Genomic DNA, 27541 nt, shown 5'->3' with positions numbered 1-27541 from the left:
TGTGTGTGTGTGTGTGTGTGTGTGTGTGTGTGTGTGTGTGTGTGTGTGTGTGTGTGTGTGTGTGTGTGTGTGTGTGTGTGTGTGTGTGTGCGCGCGCGTGTGTGTGTGTGTGTGTGTGTGTGGACGATGTTGTTTCAGCTTGGGAGCAGCTAACCCTCTGTTTACCCCCTCTTCCGTTCCAGGAATAAGGACCAAAGTGCTATTGGGCAGCTTGCACGCAAGCTGTTAATTAAAGGCCCCATTCTAAGACCTGCTGCTAGATCTACTGTGGATTAATTAGAATTTATGACAAACAATAAAACCATTAAAGTAGTATTTAATGGGTTTTTCACCTATGGTTTTTCTTTACCAATAACCACCCTTAATTACATTTCTACAGTAGGTGAGGCAAAATAAACTACATTGACAGGTACAGTGTGATGGCATTACATGCTATTGGTCATGCAGAGCAATGCATGATTGCCATGTCAATCACAGTGCAGTCTGAGTTTATGCATTTATGGATTAGAGACATTAATAAACCATGTCCTTTCACATAGCCACTAGAGGTCCACCTTACTTACATGAAGTACATTCATTATTACCTAATAAAATGTACTGTTTTCCCTTCACACATATATGGTTGCACAGCATAGTCTACAGTCTTGTGCATTGATGTGAAAACGAAAAGTTGTCAACTTTATATACAGTTGTTTCATCACCTATAATTGATATATTTTAAAACATGGATTGCATAGATAGAAACCCGAAACAATGTCAAAACCCACCCACCCCACTGAAGTTTACATTTAAAACGGTTACGGTTAGGGTTAGGGTGTGGGGTACGGATGTCCCAAGGATCCCAAATAGCACTAACCTATATTTTATAGGGATGACTGAGTGACAGCTAGTTGGACTGGTGAGAGAAGACAATCGAACATAGTTCCAACTAAACCTAGTCTCTCTAGAGATGGTATAGCCGCCCTCTGATGCATGCGTCTCGTGATTACCGTTCTCCTAGCAGCAGGATCGCAGATTGTTTTGATTTTTCAAAATAAAGTCCCCCTGCAAAGACATGCAACATTTTGGGAATATCGATTTGTGTAGCCCTCTAGTGCAGTAAAACTGTTTTTCACAGCATTGCAACCACCTTTCAAACAATAAATGGATAATGTGATGTATTTTATTTTTTATATTGTATTATTTCTACCAGCATTTATTTTGAAAGTTTACACAAATACTGGTATGTTGAAAGCTATTGTGTGTAAACTATATTTAAAGAAATACACTTCTAATAAAATACAAATATTTGTTTTTGGAATTACTCAATAGTCTGCTAAACTTAAATTGTTATCCTGTGCTGGGCAACGGGTTTAATACAGAGTGATGGTGACTCCTTACTTCACCCACTACATTCACTGCATTGCAATACATTGTATATGGCAGGGTTTCCCAACCCTGTTCCTGGAGAGCTAACCTCCTGTAGGTTTTCGCTCCAACCCCAGGTGTTACTAACCTGATTCATCTTATCAACCTACTAATTATTAGAATCAGGTGTGCTAGATTAGGGTTGGAGCAAAGACCTACAGGACGGTAGCTCTCCAGGAACAGGGTTGGGCAGTCCTGGTATATATGGGATACTTATTGGGTTGTAGAGAAAAAACGTTACTACCTGTCTCATATAAACAGGGGTGGAAAATACTCAGTTGGGTCTTCACTAACCAAATATGGTTCGTTTTTGAGGGGGACTGTGTCGCACAGCCTGCTGCTGGCTTTTCGCTCTGCCCCCTCCATAGCCCACAATGCAATGTGCTGTAATAGACTGTATATGGGATACATATTGGCTTGTAGAGAAAAAACTCTTCTACCTGTCTCAGCTAATGTGGGGTTGAAAATAATCACTAGGGTCTACACTAACCAAATATGGTTAGTTTTGGAGGGGGACCATGTCATACATATCCAGCAACACAGCTTCAAATAACCTGGTACTATCAATGGTCCTGAAATCAATACACACTCAAGCCAAACTTTTTTTTTATCAAAACAAATGTATTTACATTTTACATTTACAAGTTAAATGTAATGACCAGGGTGTTAGGACACATAATCACGCTTGCAAAGGCATTTTCTGTAGATTTTTTAAATGTATTACAAAGTAATTTTCTCTCTGATAACTCACATAAAACATGCCATTGTGACAAAGTAAGATTGCTAATAAGAATGCTTTAGAGAATAAGTAAATAAGACAAGACAAATGCTAAGTAATACGTAAATAAGACAGGACTTGTTGGCCAAGTAATAATCACTAGTATTTTCTCATAAATGGCCATTTGGAGAGATGGGCTTTACGATCCATGAATCAGTCTGAAACCCAAGTCCAAGAGGCAAACTTTTGGATTAATTGCGACCAAGCTGGGTTTTATAAAATCGTTAGAAGGCTATGCATAATTGGGGTGATATAACCTATAGCAACATGATTTTACTAGGAAAAATATTTTATTTGCCAGACAAAGAAATTGACCTGATGCATTTTTGTCAAGGCTGGCCTTGAGCCGATATAAATGTGTAAAGGTGCAGCCATTACCATCACCATTAGGTTAATCTAGGTCAGTAACAGGCATGCCAGTCCATCATTGTTTACATTGTGCCTTTGAAGAGGTTGTCTTCTCAACTAATCAACTGCTAATAATCGATATTTGGCACCTCCATTAGGGCAAGGCAAGAATGCATGAAAATCTAGGATGGAATTGAATTTTATTTCACACTGTAAGCAAACAGAGTAAGCAAAAAAACTAGTGTTTTTCTTTCCAACTGATATTCAATACAACAACAGTACATTAATGTATTGTTTTGGAATTAATATAACATGCAGGACTAAATGCATATGTCCATAACATAGTCCCCCTCCAAAACTAACCATATTTGGATTGTAGAGAACCTAGTGTGTATTTCCACCACACTTTAGCTGAGACAGGTAGAAAAGTTATCTCTATGTAACAGGCCAATATTCTCAACATACCAGTGTCAACATTGTATTTTGTCATTGTTGGTCTTCATTTTTATTTTATTTAACATATTTTTTATTTGTTTTCATAAATTACTTATTGCATTTTCTTGTTGGAACATTAAAAGGGGCCATTGAATAAAATTCTATATATACTGAACAAAAATATAAATGCAACATGCAACAATTTAAAAGATTTTACTGAGTTACAGTTCATATAAGGAAATCAGTCAATTTAAATAAATTCATTAGGCCCTAATCTATGGATTTCACCTGACTGGGAATACAGATATGCAGGTAGCTTAGTGGTTAAGAGCGTTGTGCCAGTAACCGAAAGGTCCCTGGTTCTAATCCCCTAGGTGAAAAATCTGTTGATGTGCCCTTGAGCAAGGCACTTAACCCTAATTGCTCCTGTAAGTCCCTCTGGATAAGAGCATCTGCTAAATGACAAAAAAAAACAAGAAATCTGTTGGTCACAGATACCTTAAAAAATTTAAAGGTATGGATCAGCAAACCAGTCAGTATCTGGTGTGACCACCATTTGCTTCATGCAGCGCTTCACATGCTGTTGATTGTGGCCTGTGGAATGTTGTCCCACTCTTTCTCAATAGCTGTGCAAAGTTGCTGGATATTGGCGGGAACTGGAACACGTTGTCGATCCAGAGCATCCCAAACATGCTCAATGGGTAACATGTCTGGTGAGTATGCATCTCGTCACAGTATCTCTGTGCATTCAAATTGCCATTGATAAAATGCAATTGTTCACTCACACGACGCCATAAACGCTGTCTGCCATCTGCCCAGTGCAGTTGAAACCGGGATTCATCCGTGAAGAGCACACTTCTCCAGTGTGCCGGTGAGCATTTGCCTACTACGACGCCGAACTGCAGTCAGGTCATGAGGACGATGAGCACGCAGATTAACTTCTCTGATACGGTTTGTGCAGAAATTCTTAGGTTGTGCAAACCCACAGTTTCATCAGCTGTCCGGGTGGCTCGTCTCAGACCATCCCGCAGGTGAAGAAGCCGGATGTGGAGGTCCTGGGCTACCGTGGTTACACGTGGTCTGCGGCTGTGAGGCCGGTTGGATGTACTGCCAAATTCTCTAAAACGACATTGCATATGGTAGAGAAATTAACATTTAGTTGTCTGGCAATAACTCTAGTGGACATTCCTGCAGTCAGCATGCCAATTGAACGCTCTCTCAAAACATGAGACATCTGTGGCATTGTGTTGTGTGACAAAACTGCACATTTTAGAGTGGCCTTTTATTGTCCCCAGCACGAGCTGCACCTGTGTAATGATCATGCTGTTAAATCAGCTTCTTGATATGCCACAACTTTCAGGTGGATGGATTATCTTGGCAAAGGAGAAATGCTCACTAACAGGGATGTAAACAAATTTCAGAGAAATACGTGTTTTGTGCGTATGGAACATTTCTGGGATCTTTTATTTCAGTTCATGAAACATTGGACCAACACTTTACATGTTGCATTTATATTTTTGTTCAGTATATTTTGAATGCATTATCCACATTGCAATGTTTTGAAATCTGGTGTTTTATTTTGAAGGTTTCGTCATTACCATACGATAGTGATATTATTGTTTGTGCTGCTGGCAGAATACTAGTCTTCTCGTGGACTGAAAATAGAGTTTTTAGCGTGAGCAACAAGTGGCTGATCTGCGAACTATCTAGTAACCTTTCTGCATTTACTACTAGCGGCCATTCATTACGCTGAGAAGAAGGGACTTCATATGAAGATTAGATGCTCAAGGGATCTGGACTTCTCTCTGCAGATCAATGAGTATAGATGGCACGAAAAAGTTGTGTTTTGTGTCCTGATAACTTGTGACCGGAGAGGGGAATGCTTCGGAAAGAGGAACGCACGCATTAAACACCCCCTAAATTCGAGGTAAGAGACATTTTAGGCTATAGCACGAGTTGTCATTTGGGAAATGTGAGTAAACTGTTATCTGGAAACTATTATCTTATTCTCTTTCGCACGAGATACAATGCATTTTTTTTCTTCATATTAGAGGTGGCACATTGTAGCCGGTTAAGTTTGATGTCGCGTCTAGCCTCATGATTGCACCAATGTAAAAGTGTTACGAACGTTGTCGTAGTGACGCTGAGGTGGCCTTACTGCTTAGAAGCCCAAAAATCTATGCTATGTCCGTGGTAAATAATTGTGGCACACACAGTTAGGCAACCCCGTCCAAGGCACCCCTCCTAAATTCGGATTCTAAAAGTTATCCCCTGTAATATTAATAAAATGCATAGTTGCCATGATGTAATTAGCCTACATGTAATTGTGATGTTATTTCATGTAGTTATTATAGAACTCATGCAATAAAAAATCAGGCCTGTTACCTTTTCACTATACAGGTGTCTCAACATTTTAAGATTGTATTACTTTGGTAATAATTCAGATTACCAAAGTACAGTAGCGATAGATTACCAAAGTACAGTAGCTATATGTTGTTAGGAGACTAGTTGTTCTGTAAGGTCAGGTGCTCTGAATGTGGTCTGAAACACACAGCCACATTGAATCAGCTGTGATGTTGATGTAACATTTATTACTAGCCTACAACATTGGTATTGTGATAATCATAATACATGGTTTTTCATTATAAACAATCTGTTTGTTTTAGACAACGTTTATACCCAATGTGCTACTGTAGCAGTAGTCATTCACATACATACCCATTACACTGTTGTTGTTTTGCCATACAACATCTAAATGGTTGTGAGAGACTCCTGTGTGACTTCTCCAAGAGAGCTTGTGATTGGTAAAACATGCCAAGGCCTGGGAGCTAGCCTGCAGTACATGTTATTGTTTTGGATTTTTCTTTGCTTTTAACGCCTGTCTGATTACATTCTGTAGCCTTGAGTTTGTTGTTGTTGTTAAGAATAGGAGTAGTGGAATTCCGAACATTTGCTGGATGTTGGGTCTCTGTTTCCCACTGCACTAGCATGCATTACAGATCACACAAACACAGTTGGACTGGCAGTCTGTCTGGCACATATACATGTTTCAATTTCCCCCTCAAAGCTCTATATGTAGCTCATCTGCACATAGGTATTGTCCAAGGGCTAGGCCTTCATGTCTGTAAGATATCATGCATGCAGTGCAAATCATCCCTTTTAGCCTAGATACAGTGCCTTCAGAAAGTATTCACACCCCTTGACTTTTTCCACGTTTAGTTGTGTTACAGCCTGAATTTAAAATGGTTTACATTGTTGTGTCACTGGCCTACACACAAAACCCCATAATGCCAAAGTGGAATTATGTCTTTTTTTTTTTTTACAAATTTAATTAAAAAGGAAAAGCTGAAATGTCTTCAGTCAATAAGTACAGTGCATTCGGAAAGAATTCAGACCACTTTCCCTTTTCCACTTTTTGCTATGTTACAGCCTTACTCTAAAATGGATTAAATAAATACAAATCCTCATCAAACTACACACAATACCCCATAATGACAAAGCGAAAACAGGTTTTTAGAAATGTTTGCAAATGTATTAAAAATAAAAAACAGAAATACCTTATTTACATACAGTTGAAGTCGGAAGTTTACATACACTTAGGTTGGAGTCATTAAAACTCGTTTTTCAACCACTCCACAAATTTCTTGTTAACAAATTATAGTTTTGGCAAGTCGGTTAGGACATCTACTTTGTGCATGACACAAGAAATGTTTCCAACAATTGTTTACAGACAGATTATTTCACTTATAATTCACTGTATCACAATTCCAGTGGGTCAGAAGTTTACATACACTAAGTTGACTGTGTCTTTAAACAGCTTGGAAAATTCCAGAAAATTATGTCATGGCTTTAGAAGCTTCTGATAGGCTAATTGACATCATTTGAGTCAATTGGAGGTGTACCTGTGGATGTATTTCAAGGCCTACCTTCAACCTCAGTGCCTCTTTGCTTGACATCATGGGAAAATCAAAAGAAATCAGCCAAGACCTCAGGAAAAAAATTGTAGACCTCCACAAGTCTGGTTCATCCTTGGGAGCAATTTCCAAACGCCTGAAGGTACCACATTCATCTGTACAAACAATAGTACGCAAGTATAAACACCATGGGACCACGCAGCCGTCATACTTCTCAGGAAGGAGACGCGTTCTGTCTCCTAGAGAAGTACTTTGGTGCAAAAAGTGCAAATCAATCCCAGAACAACAGCAAAGGACCTTGTGAAGAGGTACAAAAGTATCTATATCCACAGTAAAACGAGTCCTATATCGACATAACCTGAAAGGCCGCTCAGCAAGGAAGAAGCCACTGATCCAAAACCACCATAAAAAAGCCAGACTACGGTTTGCAACTGCACATGGGGGCAAAGATCGTACTTTTTGGAGAAATGTCCTCTGGTCTGATGAAACAAATATAGAACTGTTTGGCCATAATGACCATCGTTATGTTTGGAGGAAAAAGGGGGATGCTTGCAAGCCGAAGAAAACCATCCAAACCGTGACGCATGGGGGTGGCAGCATCATGCTGTGGGGGTGCTTTGCTGCAGGAGGGACTGGTGCACTTCACAAAATAGGTGGCATCATGAGGAAGGGAAATTATGTGGATATATTGAAGCAACATCTCAAGACATCAGTCAGGAAGTTAAAGATTGGTCGCAAATGGGTCTTCCAAATGGACAATGACCCCAAGCATACTTCCAAAGTTGTGGCAAAATGGCTTAAGGACAACAAAGTCAAGGTATTGGAGTGGCCATCACAAAGCCCTGACCTCAATCCTATAGAAAATGTTTGGGCAGAACTGAAAAAGCGTGTGCGAGCAAGGAGGCCTACAAACCTGACTCAGTTACACCAGCTCTGTCAGGAGGAATGGGCCAAAATTCACCCAACTTATTGTGGGAAGCTTGTGGAAGGCTACCTGAAATGTTTGACCCAAGTTAAACAATTTAAAGGCAATGCTACCAAATACTAATTGAGTGTATGTAAACTTCTGACCTACTGGGAATGTGATGAAAGAAATAAAAGCTTAAATAAATCATTCTCTCTACTATTATTCTGACATTTCACATTCTTAAAATAAAGTGGTGATCCTAACTGATCTAAGACAGGGAATTTTTACTAGGATTAAATCAGGAATTGTGAAAAACTGAGTTTAAATGTATTTGGCTAAGGTGTATGTAAACTTCCGACTTCAACTGTAATTATTCAGACCCTTTTGCTATGAGACTCGAAATTGAGCTCAGGTGCATCCTGTTTCCATTGATCATCCTTGAGATGTTTCTACAACTTGGTTGGAATCCACCTGTGGTAAATTCAATTGATTGGACATGATTTGGAAAGACACACCTGTCTATATAAGGTCTCACAGTTGACATTGCATGTCAGAGCAAAAACCAAGCCATGAGGTCGAAGGAATTGTCCGTAGAGCTCCGAGACAGAATTGTGTTGAGGCACAGATCTGGGGAAGGGTACAAAAAATGTCTGCAGCATTGAAGGTCCCCAAGAACACAGTAGCCTCCATCATTCTTAAATGGAAGAAGTTTGGAACCACCAAGACTCTTCCTAGAGCTGGCCGCCCGGCCAAACTGAGCAATTGGGGGAGAAGGGCCTTGGTCAGGGAGGTGACCAAGAAACTGATGGTAACTCTGACAGAGCTCCAGTGTTCCTCTGTGAAGATGGGAGAACCTTTCAGAAGGACAACCATCTCTGCAGCACTCCACCAATCAGACCTTTATGGTAGTGGCCCGACGGAAGCCACTCATCAGTAAAAGGCACATGACAGCCCGCTTGGAGTTTGCCAAAAGGCACCTAAAGGACTCTCAGGCCATGAGAAACAAGATTGTTTGGTCTGATGAAATCAAGATTGAACTCTTTGGCCTGAATGCCAAGCGTCATGTCTGGAGGAAACCTGGCACCATCCCTACGGTGAAGCATGGTGGTGGCAGCATCATGCTGTGGGGATGTTTTTCAGCGGCAGGGACTGAGAGACTAGTCAGGATTGAGGGAAAGATGAATGGAGCAAAGTACAGAGAGCTACTTGATGAAAACCTGCTCCAGAGCGCTCAGGACCTCAGACTGGAGCGACGGTTCACCTTCCAACAGCACACAACCAAGACAACGCAGGAGTGGCTTTGGGACAATTCTCTGAATGTCCTTGAGTGGCCCAGCCAGAGCCTGGACTTGAACCCGATCGACCATCTCTGGAGAGACCTGAAAATAGCTGTGCAGCGACGCTCCCCATCCAACCTGACAGAGCTTGAGAGGATCTGCAGAGAAGAATGGGAGAAACTCTCCAAATACAGGTGTGCATGGACTCACTCTGTGTGCAATAATAGGGTTTAACATGATTTTTGAATGACATCTCTGTACCCTACACATACAATTATCTGTAAGGTCCCTCAGTCAAGCAGTGAATTACAAACACAGATTCAACCACAAAGACCTGGGTTTTTTTCCAATGCCTCGCAAAGAAGGGCACCTATTGGTAGATGGGTAAATATAAAAACGCAGACATTGAATATGCTTGTCATCGGCAAGGACTAGGGAGGTTTTCTTTATTTAAAAAGAAACAGTATAGAACTAAGCACAGGCAAAATCCTAGTGGAATACCTGGTTCAGTTTGCTTTCTAACAGACACTGGGAGACAAATTCACCTTTCAGCAGGACAATAACCTAAAACAAAAGGCCAAATATAAACTGGAGTTGCATACCAAGACGACATTGAATGTTCCTGAATGGCCTAGTTACAGTTTTGACTTAAATCGTTTTGAAAATCTATGGCATGACTTGAAAATGGCTGTCTAGCAATGATCAACAACCAACTTGACAGAGCTTGAAGAATTTCTATAAGAATAATGTGCAAATATTGTCCAATCCAGGTGTGCAAAGCTCTTAGAGACTTACCCAGAAAGACTCACAGCTGTAGTCACTGCCAAAGGTGATTCGAACATGTATTGACTCAAGGGTGTGAATGCTTAAGTAAATGAGATATTTCTGTATTTAATTTTCTATAAATTTGCTAACATTTCTAGAAGGTTTTTGTGTGTAATCAATTAAATTAATTTTGAATTCCGGCTGTAACACAACAAAATGTGAAATAAGTCAGTCCCCTGTAGCTCAGTTGGTAGAGCATGGTGCTTGCAACGCCAGGGTTGTGGGTTCGCTTCCCACGGGGGGCCAGTATGAAAACGTATGCACTCACTAACTGTAAGTCGCTCTGGATAAGAGCATCTGCTAAAGGACTAAAATGTAAATACTTTCTGAAGGCACTGTATTTTAATCTGTCTGATAGCTTTTGGCATGGGGCAGTTAGTCACATTGGTTCATAAAGACTGCTATAGCACTTTGATGATATAGGGCTAAAACCATTAGAAACATTGTATTCTGAAGATTGACGCATTGTATTCTTGAATATGACGTTTAAAACAGGCGCTCTTTTGGGAAAAAATAGCTCTGGGAATAGAACTGTAAAACAGGAGAAAGTGGTTGCTAACATTCCTTACAGTGGAATTCTCTGTCTAATGAAACTCAAGAGGGTCCGTCTGCCACTAACTGCCTGGGTTTGAGTTTCAGCTCCTTATAAGAGTGGTTCCTCACAGACTACAGGGCCTGCTAAAGATTGACCTCAAAGTGCTTTCACATTTTCCAGGGGTTAAACATTGGGGTATAGGTAATTATCCTGTCTGAGTTTCACTTTGAGCAATGTGTCTGTTTCTCGCCAATTTCATTTTTTTTCTTTTTCTTGTTCAAGTGTGACATTAAGGATGGAGGTGTTAAAGGGAATGGCATACTGTCATCTTGTCAGCAACATTCTCCACAGTAGAACAGTAGATATGATGCCAAGCCAACATCTCTGGCTGGTTGGGGTCCTCAGGCTGGCTAGAGGACATAGACATCAAGGTTAGACCTCCAACTCAAATCCATGGGAGATCTTTGTATGTAGTGGATGATTGACGAATGCATTCACTGCCTGAATTTCCTCCCTTTTCAATGTGGTATGACAACATTAAAAACCCTCTATTAACAAAGCGTGCCCCGCCACACAAGCCCATGTGAGTAAACACCCATGACACCAGCTGGATACCCTGGTAGAGAGGGGGGATGAGTGACACGGGGGAAGACCACACCACACCTGTGAATCACCAACACCTCTCGGGATTGTTAGAGTTTTATTTCAGTTTTTCAATTTCAGTATCATACACTGCCTTCAGAAAGTATTCACACCCCTTGACTTTTTCCAACTGTTGTTGTGTTACAGCTTGAATTTAAAATGGATTAAATTGAGATTTATTGTCACTACACACATTACCCCATAATGTCAAAGTGGAATTATGTTTTTCAAATTTTAAAAAAATTAATTAAAAAGGAAAACCTCAAATGTCTTAAGTCAATAAGTATTCAACCCCTTTGTTTTGGCAAGCCTAAATAATTTCAGGAGTAAAAATGGAATACTTATGTAAATGAGATTGTTCAATACATTTGAAAAAAAATCAAAAAATGTGTTTTCACTTTGTCATTATGGGGCATTATGTGTAGATGGGTGAGAGAAAAAACAAAAACAATTTAATCAATTTTGAATTCCGCCAGTAACAAAACAAAATGTGGAACAAGTCAAGGGCGATGTTCCCTCTAATTGTTTTCGGCACTGAGCAAATTTCAGGTCTGCTGAGCGCAAACTTGAGTCGTGAAACTTCTGTGCAACTTCCAGCTCACGTTTACTGTGAACACTGAGGCTGTACCCACTTTAAGTTACTGTTTTAACAGTGGCCTTCATACCATGAGACTGTTGAAAAAACATGCAGGGTTTGACATTAACCTGTTTATTCACTTGTCCTTCAGACAAGGACGTGACTGAAAATGTTGTGTTTGATGCAAGAAACCACTTTACAAAATAAAATGCATTATTATTCCCATACCATTATTACAGAGAATCAGACAAATTATGCTACTTAGCTTATTCAAGCCTGTCTCAAAATACAACGCTGCCCCTTTTAAGACGAAAAAAAGTTATTTACCTGACTTGGTTTTCAAAGATGTCTAAAAATGTACATGTTTTGTGCTCTTGTAGGAAGCAATCACTCTCCAATTGATTACTACAAATGATCTAAAACTGTGCTGATAACTCACTAACTAATAAAGTTATTGTTGAGATGTATTGTTGTCTCTACCTTTTGCCTTTGTGCTGTTGTCTGTGCCCAATAATGTTTGTACCATGTTTTGTGCTGCCGCCATGTTGTGTTACTACCATGTTGTTGTCATGTGGTGTTGCTACCATGCTGTGTTGTCATTTGTTGCTGCCATGCTATGTTGTTGTCTTTGGTCTCTCTTTATGTAGTGTTGTGGTGTCTCTCTTGTTGTGATGTGTGTTTTGTCCTATATTTTTATTTTTAATCCCCCGTCCCCGCAGGAGGCCTTTTGCCTTTTGGTAAGCCTTCATTGTAAATAAGAATTTGTTCTTAACTGACTTGCCTAGTTAAATAAAGGTTAAATAAAAATAAAAAATATTTTAAAAAATGTGCAGATGTGGCTACATGCAGCTCTCGCTTTGATCTCAAAAGAAGCGCATCTACTCATGTCGGCTCATGCTATAAACTGTCCAGTTCAAAGTAAATGGCACAGATCCATATATGGCAATGGTCTATTTGCATATAGTCCTACTGCAGCTCTGATTGGTTATGCCGCACCGGTTTGTGTAGAGTATGGGCTGAGTCATGTGCGTTAATGAAATAGAATCCTACTCCGATGCGTTCTGCCTACAACAAATCTCTTGCATAGTTAGTTTCGCATACTAAATCTTGCATAGTTTGTTTTGTTTCGGTATGTTGCATTGAAAGTGGCTAAAATTGTGTTGATTCAATCACAATTACCACAATAAAGGGAAACGTTGATAGTGTTAACTAACAGGGAAAACTCTAGAAACTTAAGGGAAGTTCAATCTCGTGCTTCTCTCCGTGGACTGATACCATATGTATTTCTTCTGGGGAGCTGCGCTGCAGTGTCGTGCTACTGCGTGCCCGCGCACAGTTTAGAGGGAACATTGGTCAAGGGGTTTGAATAGTTTCTGAAGGCACAAAGTGGGATTACATTTGTCGTTGATCTACACATTTTTACAAATTAAATAACTAAAATAAAGTTGTTGCATAAGTATTCACCCCCTTTTGTTTAGGCAAGCCTAAATTAGTTCAGGAGTAAAATGTGGCTTAACAAATCACATAATAAATTACATGTACTCATTCTGTGTGAAATAATATTGGTGGACATGATTTAGCAAGGCACTAGAGTAATACTGCAGCAACAAAAAACAAGGCAAAGGAATACACTTTTTGGCCTTATGTTTGGGGCAAATCCAATACAACACATCACTGAGTAACTGCCTCCTTATTTTCAAGCATGGTGGTGGATGCATCATGGTATGGGTATGCTTGGCATCGGCAAAGACTGAGGAGTTTTTCAGGATACAAATAAATTGGATCGAGCTAAGCACAGGCAGAATTCTAGAGGAAAACCTGCTTCAGTCTGCTTTACGCCAGGCACTGGGAGCGAAATTCACCTTTCAGCAGAACAATAGCCTACAACACAAGGCCAAATCTACACTGGAGTGACTTACCAAGAAAAGGGAAAAAGAGGGCACCTTTCCTGGTGTAATACACCTTGTTTTTATTCTTTCTACAGCAAGTATTTACATCTTTTACATCTAGCTAAGGAGTTTTGTGCTTGAAGAAGGATTTTTCTGTTAGGATCAGTTTGAGCACGCACCCACAAGGGTGCGTGCTCAGCCCCATCCTGTACTCCCTGTTCACCCATGACTGCGTTGCCAAGCACGCCTCCAACTCAATCATCAAGTTTGCAGACGACACAACAGTAGTAGGCTTGATTACCAACAATGACGAGACAGCCTACAGGGAGGAGGTGAGGACACTGGGAGTGTGCTGCCAGGAAAATAACCTCTCACTCAACGTCAACAAAACAAAGGAGATGATCGTGGACTTCAGGAAACAGCAGAGGGTGCACCCCCGTATCTACATTGGGTTCGATCCCCGGGACCACCCATACACAAAAAAATGTATGCACGCATGACTGTAAGTCGCTTTGGATAAAAGCGTCTGCTAAATGGCATATTATTATTATTATATTATTACATCGACGGGACCGCAGTGGAGAAGGTGGAAAGCTTCAAGTTCCTTTGCATACACATCACTGACAAACTGAAATGGTCCACCCACGCAGACAGTGTGGTGAAGAAGGTGCAACAGAGCCTCTTTGGCTTGGCACCTAAAACCCTCACAAACTTTTACAGATGCACAATTGAGAGCATCCTGTCGGGCTGTATCACCGCCTGGTACGGCAACTGCACCGCCCGCAACCGCAGAGCTCTCCAGAGGGTAGTGCGGTCTGCCGAATGAATTACTGGGGGCAAACTACCCACCCTTCAGGACACCTACAGCACCCGATGTCACAGGAAGGCCAAAAAGATAATCAAGGACATCAACCACCCGAGCCACTGCCTGTTCACCCCGCTATCATCCATAAGGCGAGGTCACTTTTAGGTGCATCAAAGCTGGGACTGAGAGACTGAAAAACAGCTTCTATCTCAAGGCCATGAGACTGTTAAATAGCCATCACTAGCACACTAGAGGCTGCTGCTGCCTATTGAAATCACTGGCCACTTTAAGAAATGGAACACTAGTCACTTTAATAATGTTTACATATCTTGCATTACTCATCTCATATGTACTGTATATACTGTATTCTATAATATTCTACTGTATCTTAGTCCATGCCGCTCTGTCATTGCTCGTCCATTTATGTATATATTCTTAATTCCATTCCTTACTTAGATTTGTGTGTATTGGGTATATGTTGTGAAATTGTTAGATATTACTTGTTAGATATTACTGCACTCGTAGCTAGAACCACAAGCATTTCGCTACACCCACAATAACATCTGCTAAAGACGTGCATGTGACAATTTATTTTTATTTTATTTTGATAATGTGCAACTGCTCATAAGTTAGCTACCTAGCTAACGTTAGCTTGCTAACTGAGCCAGGCAGTCACACCAAAGATTGTCTATTATATTGACAAGATATTCGAGTGACCGCTCTAATAATGGGAATATCTCCTCAAAGATGGAAGGCAGGTGGGCGGAGGTGAGATCAGGTGGAACCATTCTAGCCAATGAGAGGGCAGATACAAGTGTGAACAGCAGGCCATAGAGATAGATAGAGGACTCATCTTTGTATCTGTGCCATTATAGCGTCTGTGACAGCATGGGCAGTGCCATTGAGGCAATCTTCATTTTAAAGTAGTACATTTTCTTCTTCATTGGCTGATTGGTCCTAACTCATAGGAACACCCAACCAGTTGACTACTTTAAAATAGTGGAAGCCCTCAATTGCAATGTCGATGCTAAAACGGGTTATAGCTATGATGAGTCCTCTATCTATCTCTATAACAACAGGCACAACTCCGATATAAAGTAGTTTTTTTCAAAGTTGCAGAAATGCCACGTGCGTCCACTTGCACTACCAGTCAAGTTTGGACACACCTATTCATTCAAGGCTTTTTCTTTATTTTTACATTGTAGAATAATAGTGAAGACATCAAAACTATGAAATAACACATGGAATCATGTACAGTGTAGTCCATATTATGGCAAGAACAGCTCAAATAAGAAAAGAGAAACAACAGTCCATCATTACTTTAAGACATGAAGGTCAGTCAATACGGAACATTTAAATAACTTTTAACGTTTCTTCAAGTGCAGTTGCAAAAACCATCAAGCGCTATGATGAAACTAGCTCTCATGAGGACCGCCACAGGAATGGAAGACCCAGAGTTACCTCTGCTGCAGAGGATAAGTTCATTAGAGTTACCAGCCTCAGAAATTGCAGCCTAAATAAATGGTTCACAGAGTTCAAGTAACAGACACATCTCAACATCAACTGTTCAGAGGAGACTGTGTGAATCAGGCCTTCATGGTCGAATTGCTGCAAAGAAACCACTTCTAAAGGACACCAATAAGAAGAAGAGACTTGCTTGGGCCAAGAAACACGAGCAATGGACATTAGACTGGTGGAAATGTGTACTTTGGTCTGGAGTCCAAATTAAAGATTTTTGGTTCCAGCCGCCGTGGCTTTGTGAGACGCAGTGTGGGTGAACGGATGCTCTCCGCATGTGCACACAACACTAAATCACAGAGTTTCTAAACCCAGAGGCACAACATCGTGAGACTTCCGGGAAAGCTTGCGAAGCAGACCAAGCAGAACAGGCCGGGGTTTGGGGTTTCAATGAGAAGTGAAAAATTATCCTGTAGTTATTAAGTTTCTCAAAGTCTAAAAGCACAACCTAGATTCGAGCCAATGTCTTAAGTAGTTGAACATGTTATTACTCCAACCTCATGAATGACACGTTTTCAATTTCGTCAAAAACTACTTTATATTGAAGAAGTGCCTTTGATTTGACGGCCTGCACATGGGCAGTTCAGCGCGAGACGACTGTTAGACCCGAAGACGTGTTTCTGCGCATTAGCTTAGCTAGCCAAGGTCGCCATGACATCGCCTACCAGCGTGATCTGGGATTTATATTGGAAAAGCAGTTTCTGCCTATCTTCATACTGTGCTGTCTTTGACCAAATGCTTTACCAAGCTAGCTATCTAGCAAGATTATGAAGAAATCATTTAATTCACTCTCCACTATCCCATACTGCTGGTTTGCTTACTAGCTAACGTTAGCCAAATGGTTAGCATCACCATTTAGCAAAATATAGCTAGCTAGCTACTCCACCGACTCTTGACCGCTAACATGCAGCTGCTTCGTTCAGAATTATTGCTGAGCAATTAGTGCTTTTTGAAGTCAGTTCAGTTTCAGTTAGATTATTGAAAAATAATCACAGTTTTTGATTTCGGTTTTGATTATTTTTTTTAAACATTAAATGCACTATGCATTATGTCGGTTGAATGCTGTAAAACTACAGAATAAAACAAATAATAAAAGTCCCACGATGGTAGTGGCTGCCCATTCATACTTATTAACCATCATTTATTCACATTACTTTACTTTTATATGAAAAATATTTTAGTTGTTGTGTATATTACATTTGTGCTATTTGATGACTTTATTTCATTCCAAGTCATCATCTCCTCTCTATAGAGCTGCTGCCTATGCTATCTGACAAAATCGCTATTTTAGTAGTTCGCATACTTTTATGAATACCAACTATAAATCACTTAGATCATGTATTTACCTCGAGAAGCAACTGCTCTCTAGCCTTCTCGATCCCGTGTTCTTCCCTCTTCTCTCCCTCTCCGTGTCTGCCCCACACAGACGGACAAATAGGTACGCAATGGATTATGGTCTTTGTAGTTAATTACCACATTTTCGGCGCTAAACTATGTAGAATATTGGCCTGTTGGAAACTACAACTCCCTACATCGCACAGTTCGGGCTTGATTTGATTTATCTCTAGAGAAACTGCGCATTGAGCTAACAGAAAAAAACAGAACTAAATGGAATTCAAATTATTGACTTCGGACTTTGTAACACAATAAAATGTAAAGAAATCAAAGGGGGGTGAATACCTTTTCTTATTATTTTTTATAATATTTGATTTTTGTATTAAAAAAATACACATACAAACATCAACTTACAGATGCACACGAACACCAATCTCATCTGCCCAGATCCACATGCTCACATCCCCATCCCTAGTGCCTGTATTATTGATTGCCACATGGCCTTATATTTTACCAATTTATATTTGTCGGTCGCCCATGCTATTTCAATATTTCAACAATAATTCATTTTAGTTTTCCATTGTGTTAATGATGGCAGATTGATTGATTACCAAGTTTCTAGTATACTTTTTTTCAAGATGAGTCTTCCATGTCTTGAAATATGTAAACAGATGGATTAAAAGTAATACTTCTGACAGCCAACTTTCTAGCTCTACCCATAACTTCTGTACTTTATAGCATTCCCAGAAAGCATGGATTATTAAGTAATTATTGGTTTTACACTTAAGACATGACTTTGTTGTTGTGCTGTAGAATTTGTGAATTTTGTCTCTTGTATAATAAATTATATACATTAGATTATACTGGATTAAGTGTACATTTTCATTAAGTGTAATTTCGTTAGTTATGCTGCAACATTCTCTCCATCTTGTGCCAACGTCAGTTCTTTTTAAGTCTTGGTTCAACTAGTAAAAACATTTTTCAAGGAAGGTGAATACTTATGATACCCACTGTATATACATTTTCCTCGGCTACTGTAGCTGTTGGGCTGTTTCACAGATGGACTGGGTGAATTATTGGGGAGCTATTATTTCAGACGCTGGGAAATAATGTCTGAGAGCAGAGCTCAGTGTTCTATGCGGTCTTCCCTGTCCAGTGATTTGTTTTCTCTTCACTCCCGTTATATGCCTGTGGTTATGCTGCAATAGTAAGCATGGTCACAATTCCAATCATTCCTGCTTTTCTGGTTTTAAGCTGCTCTCTGACTTGAGAAGTGGTTTTTCCAATGCCCAACTGTCTCGGTTTGATATGAAGCATGCTTGTCTTACTGCTAACTCCCCCTAATGAAAGATTGCACATGGAACTCTGGTCATGTCCTCAATAGCAGAGCACATTAAGAGCCAATTTATACTTGATCCGAAAATGTGGTTGGAGGCACGCAGAGGCCAAATTGAGCTCCGTACCATATCGCCGTGCACCTCTCAAATTTTGTAACAATGCGGAGGGCTCCATATAGTTCCGCATTGACATGATTGGTTGATGGTAGGTGAGGGCGGGAGGTTCTGTAAAAACCCAAACTCACTTCCTTGACATCTTCCTTCACAACAGCTCTGCGAAGCGCAAGAAGTATGAATGCCCTGACTTCTGCAGAGGCAATATCACCGTAAATGCTGCACGGCCAATGCAGACGGTGGATTGACCATGCAGCGCCTTTTACTCCAACAAAGGATGGGACAATAGAATGATAGAGGCTGTGTTAGAATATGTTGAAAACATGATGGCACTACCAAGCAACACATCTATTCATAGCACTGATTGAAAAGTATGGAGTTAGCTAACCAAGTTAGGCTTTCTTTGTGTCGAGTCATACTGTCACACTTGTGCCATGTGTTGTAGTGGAGGACATTGATTGCAAACAGATTGAACTTCTAGGCCTGTCTCTGCCATTTTACTTCATCAAATAAACTTGGTTCTTCCTGGATCTGCCCGATGACTACAGAAGGTTTTATTTTGTACAATTTCATCATAATAAACATGAATAACTCGCTCCAGATCCTCTGTACCAATCCTTCATTTTTAGCATTCCTACTACAGCGAAGTTTACAGAAGGGCCATCAACTGTTCAGAAGGGAGCATGTGTTAAACAAGTCAAGTCAAATCTGCACTAGAGAGGGCAACCAACAGCAACCAACAGCACATGTCCCAGACACTCCAGTGCTGTTGACACACACCTGCCTGTGGCCTGGCTGCCTTTCCCCCTCTTCACTGTGACATCACGGCTTTTATCTCCCCCTCACTACCATCTCCATATTTAGCCCTTCTGTAATCAGGGTAGTGGGCCTCAGCCTGGCCAGGCACACACACGGGCTACTCCGGAGTCACTGCATGCTCCGAACACTGCCTTGCTTCCTTCTTTTTTGTGGAAGTAAAATCTGCATTCGATATGTATTGAGGTTCCATGTAAATGGAAGGAAAACATGTCATGAAAATCACTCACTCAGACCTTAAAAGGCGGGCCTTTCCAAGTTCCAACAAGTGCCTTCAGTTAAGCACTCTGCCAGTGGCAAGAGTTTTAAAGTGCTGAGATACTGTCAGAGCTGAATGTTGTCGTGAACTTTGGTGACCTTTAGTTACCTCTGAGATGAATGATTCTTCAGCCTCCTCTTCAAATTGTCCTCCTTTGTACGAGTCGAGCCCACATCTGCACTTTTAATGATGATGTGCCTGCGTCTGGACAGCTTCCTGTGAGCAGAGCAGCAGTGTACTAGCTGGGCCTATCCATATCTACTACACTGCTGTAGCCTTCACGACCATCTGCTCAGCATCGGTCTGCCTTGCCCTTTGTCATGCACTGTGGTGGTGGTAGATCTCTGTAGCTAATATGCTACTACTTAGTCCCAATGTAATCATAGCGGTCATAGGTCAGAGTCATGTTGAAAAATATTTTTGCTTTTTGCCGTATTCCATTTGTAGCCAGTGAACCGTAAACATTGCCATTTGTACTGTGTTATCAGTAACAACGTTTGTTTCTACTTTTCTGAATGGTTAGGTCAGTGAGAGCAGTTTCTTGTCGTCTTTTTCATTTGTTCTTTTATGAATTCACTACACCCACTTTGTTACTTAATCCGCAGCAACATAATTTCATATTTCTTCGTCCCTTAGAACAGATGCCATATTTAGCATTTGGGTGTGTGCATGGGCTTGGTTAGAAATTTTTGATTTATCTCCTCTTAGGAAGTGGCTATGTGTTTATAATTAATTTTAATTAGCACTATTTCATTGGAATGTTTAGTCATGTCCTTCTGGGAAGTCAAATCATTCATCAAAATGACCTTTGTACATCCTGTGAACAACAGTGAAGTTATCTACTGATGTGGACTGGAAGCTGATGTGTAGCCTTTGTTAACTAGTAGTGAATATCCAGTGTGTAAATACAGTGGCTAAGGTTTGTACAATAGGCCTTTTCAGGGCCTGATAGGGTGTTTAGATAAGACGAACCAGCAGCAGGTGATAAAAACATCCTCTCCTCTACTTACACCTCTATAAAGATGTTAGACTGCACTCTGTCTACCTCAGCCGACAGGTATTATGGTCTCAGTCAGGACCTGTAATAGAACAGACAGACATGGCTCTCTGGGCACCATGTTATTCCTGCCTTACACCTGAATCATTTACTATTTGGAGACCCATGTTTTGTTTTTACTTCAAATGGATGGCAGAGTAGAGAGGTGGATGAGAATTGGAGATTGTCAGCCCAGCCCCCTGCCTGCATGTCTGTACCTGTCTGTCTGTCTGTGTATGTGTCTGTGAATGAGCTGCAGCTGTCAGTCTCTCTGCCAGAGTGTCGCCTATGGAGTGGCCAAGCTGCCTGGGACTGACTGGGAGGTAGTGTCATTGTGTTATCAGACTGGGTTTTTAATTGAACTCTGATTTCTGCTTGTGCTGCAGTGTAGTGTGTGTGATGATGCGACTGTCATAGTTATGGTGAATAGAGGCAAGCAGAGGCGCCCTCTCGCCTGTTTTAGAGACTATTTAACTGATTTATGTGTTTGAAACAGTGATTATACTGTACACACACTGGCAGAAAGCAGCTGTTTCCATGCCATTATGGAGCAAAATGTAATTACTGTGTAGAAAGTGAATGATGAAGTTATGAGGTCGTTTAGAACACTGTGAACGGACAGGTACTATTTAACAAGGTATTTGGGATTTTACACACCTAGGCGATATGCAAATCCAGAGCTTTGTTTTTCACAAACAACAGGCCATATTCTGTTTTAATAATGTTTTAGTTCACGACTTCTTTCCAATATGCCAGTATTGCTGCTAGGCTACAGTATATTTGAGGGCCATCTAGGCTACATGTATCACTCTCAGGACAGGGGTTTTCTCTGTGTTTATCAGAGCAGAATGGTTGCTAAGAGCAAGGCTCAGATTAAAGCCAAGAAGTTTAGTTTCTCCCTACAGCCCAGTGTCCAGAATTCTCTCAATGCCACACCTTTTTGATTTCCTGCTGCGGAGGGAGACTCCTGATGGTGGTTTATTTTGTGCAGACTGCAGAGAAAAGCTGTGTCAGCTTTACATAACTGCTAATTAAAACAAGTTGTGGAAACCTGGACCCCCCCTCTGGGTCTGTGAGTTGAGTTCTGGCTCTGCTGGTCAGTCACAGCTGTGTGTCTGTGTGGAGGCCAGGTCATTTGGTACATATCCTGATATCTATTAAAGCAGAGCCCATGCAGGCTGATCCTCTCAACCAATAGGAAACCTCTATTGTTCCTCTGTCCTGACTTGAGGAAAACCGCTGAGCGCCCTGGCAGGAGTGTAGCAACATTTGGATTGTTTTAACTGCAGTTCAAGGGCTGATCCTCATCTTACTTTAGCTCCCACCGCTCCTTTTCTAACATCCCCAGAGCCTTGCTTTCTTCTCTGCTCCAGTGGTCCTCGCTGGCATGAAAACCTCTCAACAGACTCTTAGCAATCTCTGTATTTGGGCACCGCCATCTTCAGAGCGAAGCGGTTATCAGGCTCGTTTTAGATGCTCCGTCTGTTCTGAGTGTTCTCCATCCTTGGTATGCATTCCACTAAAACCCTTCACTGGTTCAGAGTAGCCACTCAAATGCCAAACCTTTTTAAGAAGACCAATATTTACTTCAAAGATGTCCCTGTTTTTTGTTTTGTTTTTTTGCCTCATCTTAGAAACTAAAAGTAAAATATATGTAGTTTTTTTTTTATTTGCACTCTGAATAACTGCTATACCAAACCTGATCTTTAGAGATGCTTCTAGATTGAAATATGTTCCATTTTGTCTCCTTGTTTTTCCTCTTTCCTCTGGAGGAGAGGTGGCTCATGGTGTTTGTGGGGGGCCAGTTGCTCCTGCAGTGACCCATGAAGGGGAGCATTAACCAGGCCTCTGGTTAAACTTTAACTCCATCAAATCCCCATCTTCCTGTCCTGCTGACCTGAACCGATCCTCCCCCCCAGAACACACCGTCGCACACAGGCCCTGACCCCAAACGAAGAAGGCTTGTTTACAGCACCATAGACAGATTTAGACACAGTGAGCGTCAGGCTATTTCTGCTTGACTCTTATCCCTGTGGTAACTAGCTGTTAAGTGTTCCACCAGGCTATTTGTCTGAGGACTGATTAGACACTATTGTATTACAAAACGCATTAACAGTGAGATTAATCATCAGTTGTTGGGTAATTCTTTCTTTTGACTATTTTCTACATTGTAGAATAATAGTGAAGACATCAAAACTATGAAATAACACATATGGAATCATGTAGTAACCAAACAAGTGTCTCACTGCCTCCTTCTCACAAATGATCCCAAAAATATAAAAATTAAATAAAGTTGGTTCAACACAGTGGCGGGTCATTTTGACCCTAGGACAACGGGAAGGTTAAACAAATCAAAATATATTTTATATTTGAGATTCTTCAAATAGCCACCCTTTGCCTTGATGGCAGCTTTGCAAACTCTTGGCATTCTCTCAACCAGCTTCATGAGGTAGTCACCTGGAATGCATTTCAATTAACAGGTGTGCCTTCTTAAAAGTTAATTTGTGGAATTTCTTTACTCCTTAATGCGTTTGAGCCAGTCAGTTGTGTTGTGACAAGGTAGGCGGGGTGGGGGTGGGGGGGGGTATACAGAAGATAGCCCTATTTGGTAAAAGACCACGTCCATATTATGGTAAGAACAGCTCAAATAAGCAAAGAGAAACGACAGTCCATCATTACTTTAAGACATGAAGGTCAGTCAAAAATGGAACATTTCAAGAACTTTTAAAGTTTCTTCAAGTGCAGTCGCAAAAACCATCAAGCGCTATGATGAAACTGGCTCTCATGAGGACCGCCACAGGAATGGAAGACCCAGAGTTACCTCTGCTGCAGAGGATAAGTTCATTGGAGTTACCAGCCTCAGAAATTGCAGCCCAAATAAATGCTTCACAGAGTTCAAGAAACAGACCCATCTCAACATCAACTGTTCAGAGTAGACTGTGTGAATCAGGCCTTCATGGTCGAATTGTTGCAAAGAAACCACTACTAAAGGACACCAATAAGAAGAAGGTACTTGCTTGGGCCAAGAAACACAAGCAATGGACAATAGAACGGTGGAACTCTGTCCTTTGGTCTGATGAGTCCAAATTTGAGATTTTTGGTTCCAACCGCCATGTCTTTGTGAGACACAGAGTAGGTGAATGGATGATCTCCGCATGTGCACACAACACTAAATCACAGAGTTTCTAAACCCAGAGGCCCAAATCGTGAGACTTCCGGGAAAGCTTGCGAAGCAGACCAAGCAGAACAGGCCGGGGTTTGGGGTTTCAATGAGAGAAGTGAAAAATTATCCCGTAGTTATTACGTTTCTCGAAGTGAAGTATGGAGGAGGAGGTGTGGAGGTGCTTTACTGGTGACACTGTCAGTGATTTATTTAGAATTCAAGGTACACTTAACCAGCATGGCTACCACAGCATTCTGCAGTAATACGCCATCCCATCTGGTTTGCGCTTAGTGGGACTATAATTTGTTTTTCAACAGGACAATGACCAAAAACACCTCCAGGCTGTGTAAGTGCTAGTTGACCAAGAAGGAGAGTGGTGGAGTGCAGCATGTCACGAACCGGCTCAAGTTCGTAACAAAAGGGAGACACGTGGAGACAAGGAGTACTCAAAGTATATATTTATTAATTAAAGTAAACTAAATCAAATAACAATGGCGTGTGTAATCAGTAATCAGTAGTGTACGTGAGTGTTTGCATGCATAAATGTAATATGGAAAAGTGTTGAAAAGTGCCAAAGCAAACAACCCAAGAAAGCCTCAAAAAATATCACAACCAAGATCAAAGTAACTGCCTGGAGAGAGTCTCTCTAATGAATGTGGAAGAGGTCCATTTATCCTGGGACACACCCGGCCCAGGTGTTTCCCATGTAGCTGACGACCCTCCCAACTCCGCCCACCGGCATCCTAACAAGGAAACAAGAACAAAGAGAGAATACGGCAGACAGAGTGGGAGGGTCGTCACACCCCCCCCCATAAGACCGGGGACCAACAAGGACCCCGGACCAACGTACCAGCCCCTGCGTCCCAAACTGACAAATTGTACATGTTCACACCTCCACTTGCCCCACCCATCATCCTCCTCTCCAGACCTCAGCAACCTTTACACAGGAAGCAACCTTTAAGAGGAAAGAAGAACACAAGACTAGGAGGGGACAAACAGGAAAGATAGACATGACAAAATCAAACAATGGTCGGTCACATCAATATTCATGAACAGGGCGCACGTCACCCTGCCCAACCACCTTTCCAAGGTATACCACAGTCGCCTGAGCAAACTCACATTCAGCCAAATTCATCGTGAGGCGACCCGCAGCCAGACGTCCGAACAAGGCCTGAATACGGGACAGATGCTCCTCCCAAGCATCTGCATATATCACTACATCGTCCAGATAAACAGCGCAACCGGCCAGACCAGAGACAACCCTGTTCATAAATCGCTGAAAAGTGGCAGGCGCATTACGCAGTCCGGAACTCATAACCGAATACGAGTACAGACCAACAGGTGTAATAAAGGCAGAGATTTCACGTGCCCTACTCATCAGTGGCACCTGCCAATACCCCTTTAACAGGTCAAATTTGCTCACAAACGTAGCTGCGCCGACTTGACCAACGCAGTCCTCCATCCGAGGAAGAGGAAATGAATCCGGCCCAGTGACATCGTTTACCTTACGGTAGTCCGTACAAAATCTATTTGTTCCATCCGATTTACTGCCCAAGATACAGGGAGAAGCCCAACTGGAGAAAGAAGGATCTGCTATTTTACTCTCCAGCATGTACCTGACCTCAGCATCCAGACAACGCAGTTTCTCTGAAGAAACTCTATAGAACCGTTGACGAATGGGGTCAGCATCTCCAATGTCAATATCATGTTCTATTAAGTTTGTACGTGTAGGTGTATCCGAAAACAACCCTGGAAATCTCCGAATCAAACCAACCTCTCTTTCCGCTCATCAACAGGTAGATGAGTAAGAAGGCTATCTACAATCTCCAGTGTCTCTGAATTTTTCAATCTACCCTGCAGTATGCAATCGTCAGGACCAGAAACATCTTCCTGCTCCTGCACAGACCTAGCATGACCAGAACTCAGGGAATAAACAATATCAGCCAAAAGAACAGCCTTACCGTCCTCTGTAGACTCCCTGTTCAGTCTCAGAGGAACGTGCATAATAGGGTTTTAACAAATTTACATGGCACAGTTGGTGTGCTTTCCTCCGTTCTGGAGTGGCAACTAGATAATTTTGCTCAGTGTACTGGCGCACCACTGTATATGAACCCTTGAAACTTGACTTGAAAAGGGAGAACCAACAATTGGCAGCAGAGCCAGAACCTGATCACCTGGACTAAAGTGATGAGGCTCAGCTCGGCGATCATATATGCTCTTCATCCTGTCCTGTGAAGATGATAGCTCCTCTTTAGCCATTTCACCAGCGGCATACAAGCGTCGCCGAAAATCACCCACATATGATAACAGGGACTGAGGAGGCTCGGGAGACTTCCAGTCATCCTGGAGAACAGATAAAAGCCCACGCACCCGATGTCCAAACACTAGGTCATTTGGGCTAAAACCCGTGCTCTCCTGTGAAACCTCCCCTAGCAGCTAACAGTAACCAAGGCAACCCCTCCTCCCAATCCTTATCCATCTCAGTACAATAAGCTCTCAACAAAGACTTAAGTGTTTGATGGAAACGTTCCAGTGCTCCTTGACTTTGGGCATGATAAGCGCTAGACAAGTTGTGTTTAATATGGAGTTGTTGGAGAACCTGTCCAAAGAGATTAGAGGTGAAATTAGATCCTTGATCACTTTGAATGACCTTAGGGATTCCAAACAGTGAGAGAAACTGAGTCAAAGCTTTTAACACAGCCTTAGTCGTGATAGACCGGAGAGGGTAGGCAACAGGAAACCTAGTGGTCTGACACATCACAGTCAATAATCAAATACTCAAAAGGTTTACTGAGTACAGGAATAGGGAACAGTGGTACCGGCTTAATAGCTTGATTAGGTTTACCAGTTAATTGACAGGTGTGACAAGTTTTGATGAAATCAGAAACATCCCTCTTTAATCTTGGCCAAAAAAAATGTCGTAATATGCGATTGTAGGTTTTTCTCACACCCATATGCCCAGCAACGTCGTTGTGAGAAGTTGTCAGCACCAACTCACGAAGCCTAACTGGTACCACAACCTGACTAATCGCCTCCCCCAGAAAACAACTACCATGAGACATCCACTTCCTCATCAGGACCTCCTCTTGGAGAAAATAGCCCTGTGCGACATCTCCCAACTGTTCTACAGGCACAATCTGGTCCCGCAACTCTTCTAATGTAGGGTCAGCCCGTTGCGCCTCGATTAAATCGGAGCGGGATACGGATAACGGGATAACAGGGAAAACAGTAACAGACTTCTTTATGGTATTCTCGTTAGCCAGTTCCATGACCAAGTCATCAGGGATCATAGAACGCGTCACTGCACACGCAGAAAACACCTCTGGGAAATTCTGCGCACTCTCATCAGGAATCCCCTACAATTGAAGGCTTAGTAGAAACCGCTAAAGATGGAAACACGATAGGCCACACACGCTCCCCAGCCAAGTTATTTCCAAGGATCACGTCAACACCCTCAATAGGCAATGAAGGACGCACCCCACAACAACCTCACCTTTCACCAGTCCACAATCCAACATCAGTTTATGCAATGGAACTGACAGAGTGTTCAAACCTATTCCCCTAATTAGAACACTATTCCCCGAATCAGTCTCCGCAGAGAAGGGTAACACAGATTCCAACACA

The 27541-nt window shown here is 41.6% G+C and overlaps 1 protein-coding gene across 5 annotated transcripts in view; it reads left to right on the top strand.

Moving 5' to 3' along the window:
- The first annotated feature begins 4629 nt into the window (after positions 1 to 4629).
- Positions 4630 to 27541, top strand: part of LOC121576747 (A-kinase anchor protein 13) — a 167643-nt gene continuing 144731 nt past the window's right edge. For all 5 annotated transcript variants that reach the window (XM_041890158.2, XM_041890154.2, XM_041890157.2 and 2 more), the window contains exon 1: positions 4630 to 4895. The gene's annotated coding sequence lies outside the window, so the exon portion shown is untranslated. The remainder of the gene's footprint in view (positions 4896 to 27541) is intronic.

The sequence above is a fragment of the Coregonus clupeaformis genome, chromosome 11 (assembly GCF_020615455.1).
Source record: "Coregonus clupeaformis isolate EN_2021a chromosome 11, ASM2061545v1, whole genome shotgun sequence".
In the NCBI taxonomy this organism is placed as follows: domain Eukaryota; kingdom Metazoa; phylum Chordata; class Actinopteri; order Salmoniformes; family Salmonidae; genus Coregonus; species Coregonus clupeaformis.
This window is presented reverse-complemented; position numbering and strand designations above follow the sequence as displayed.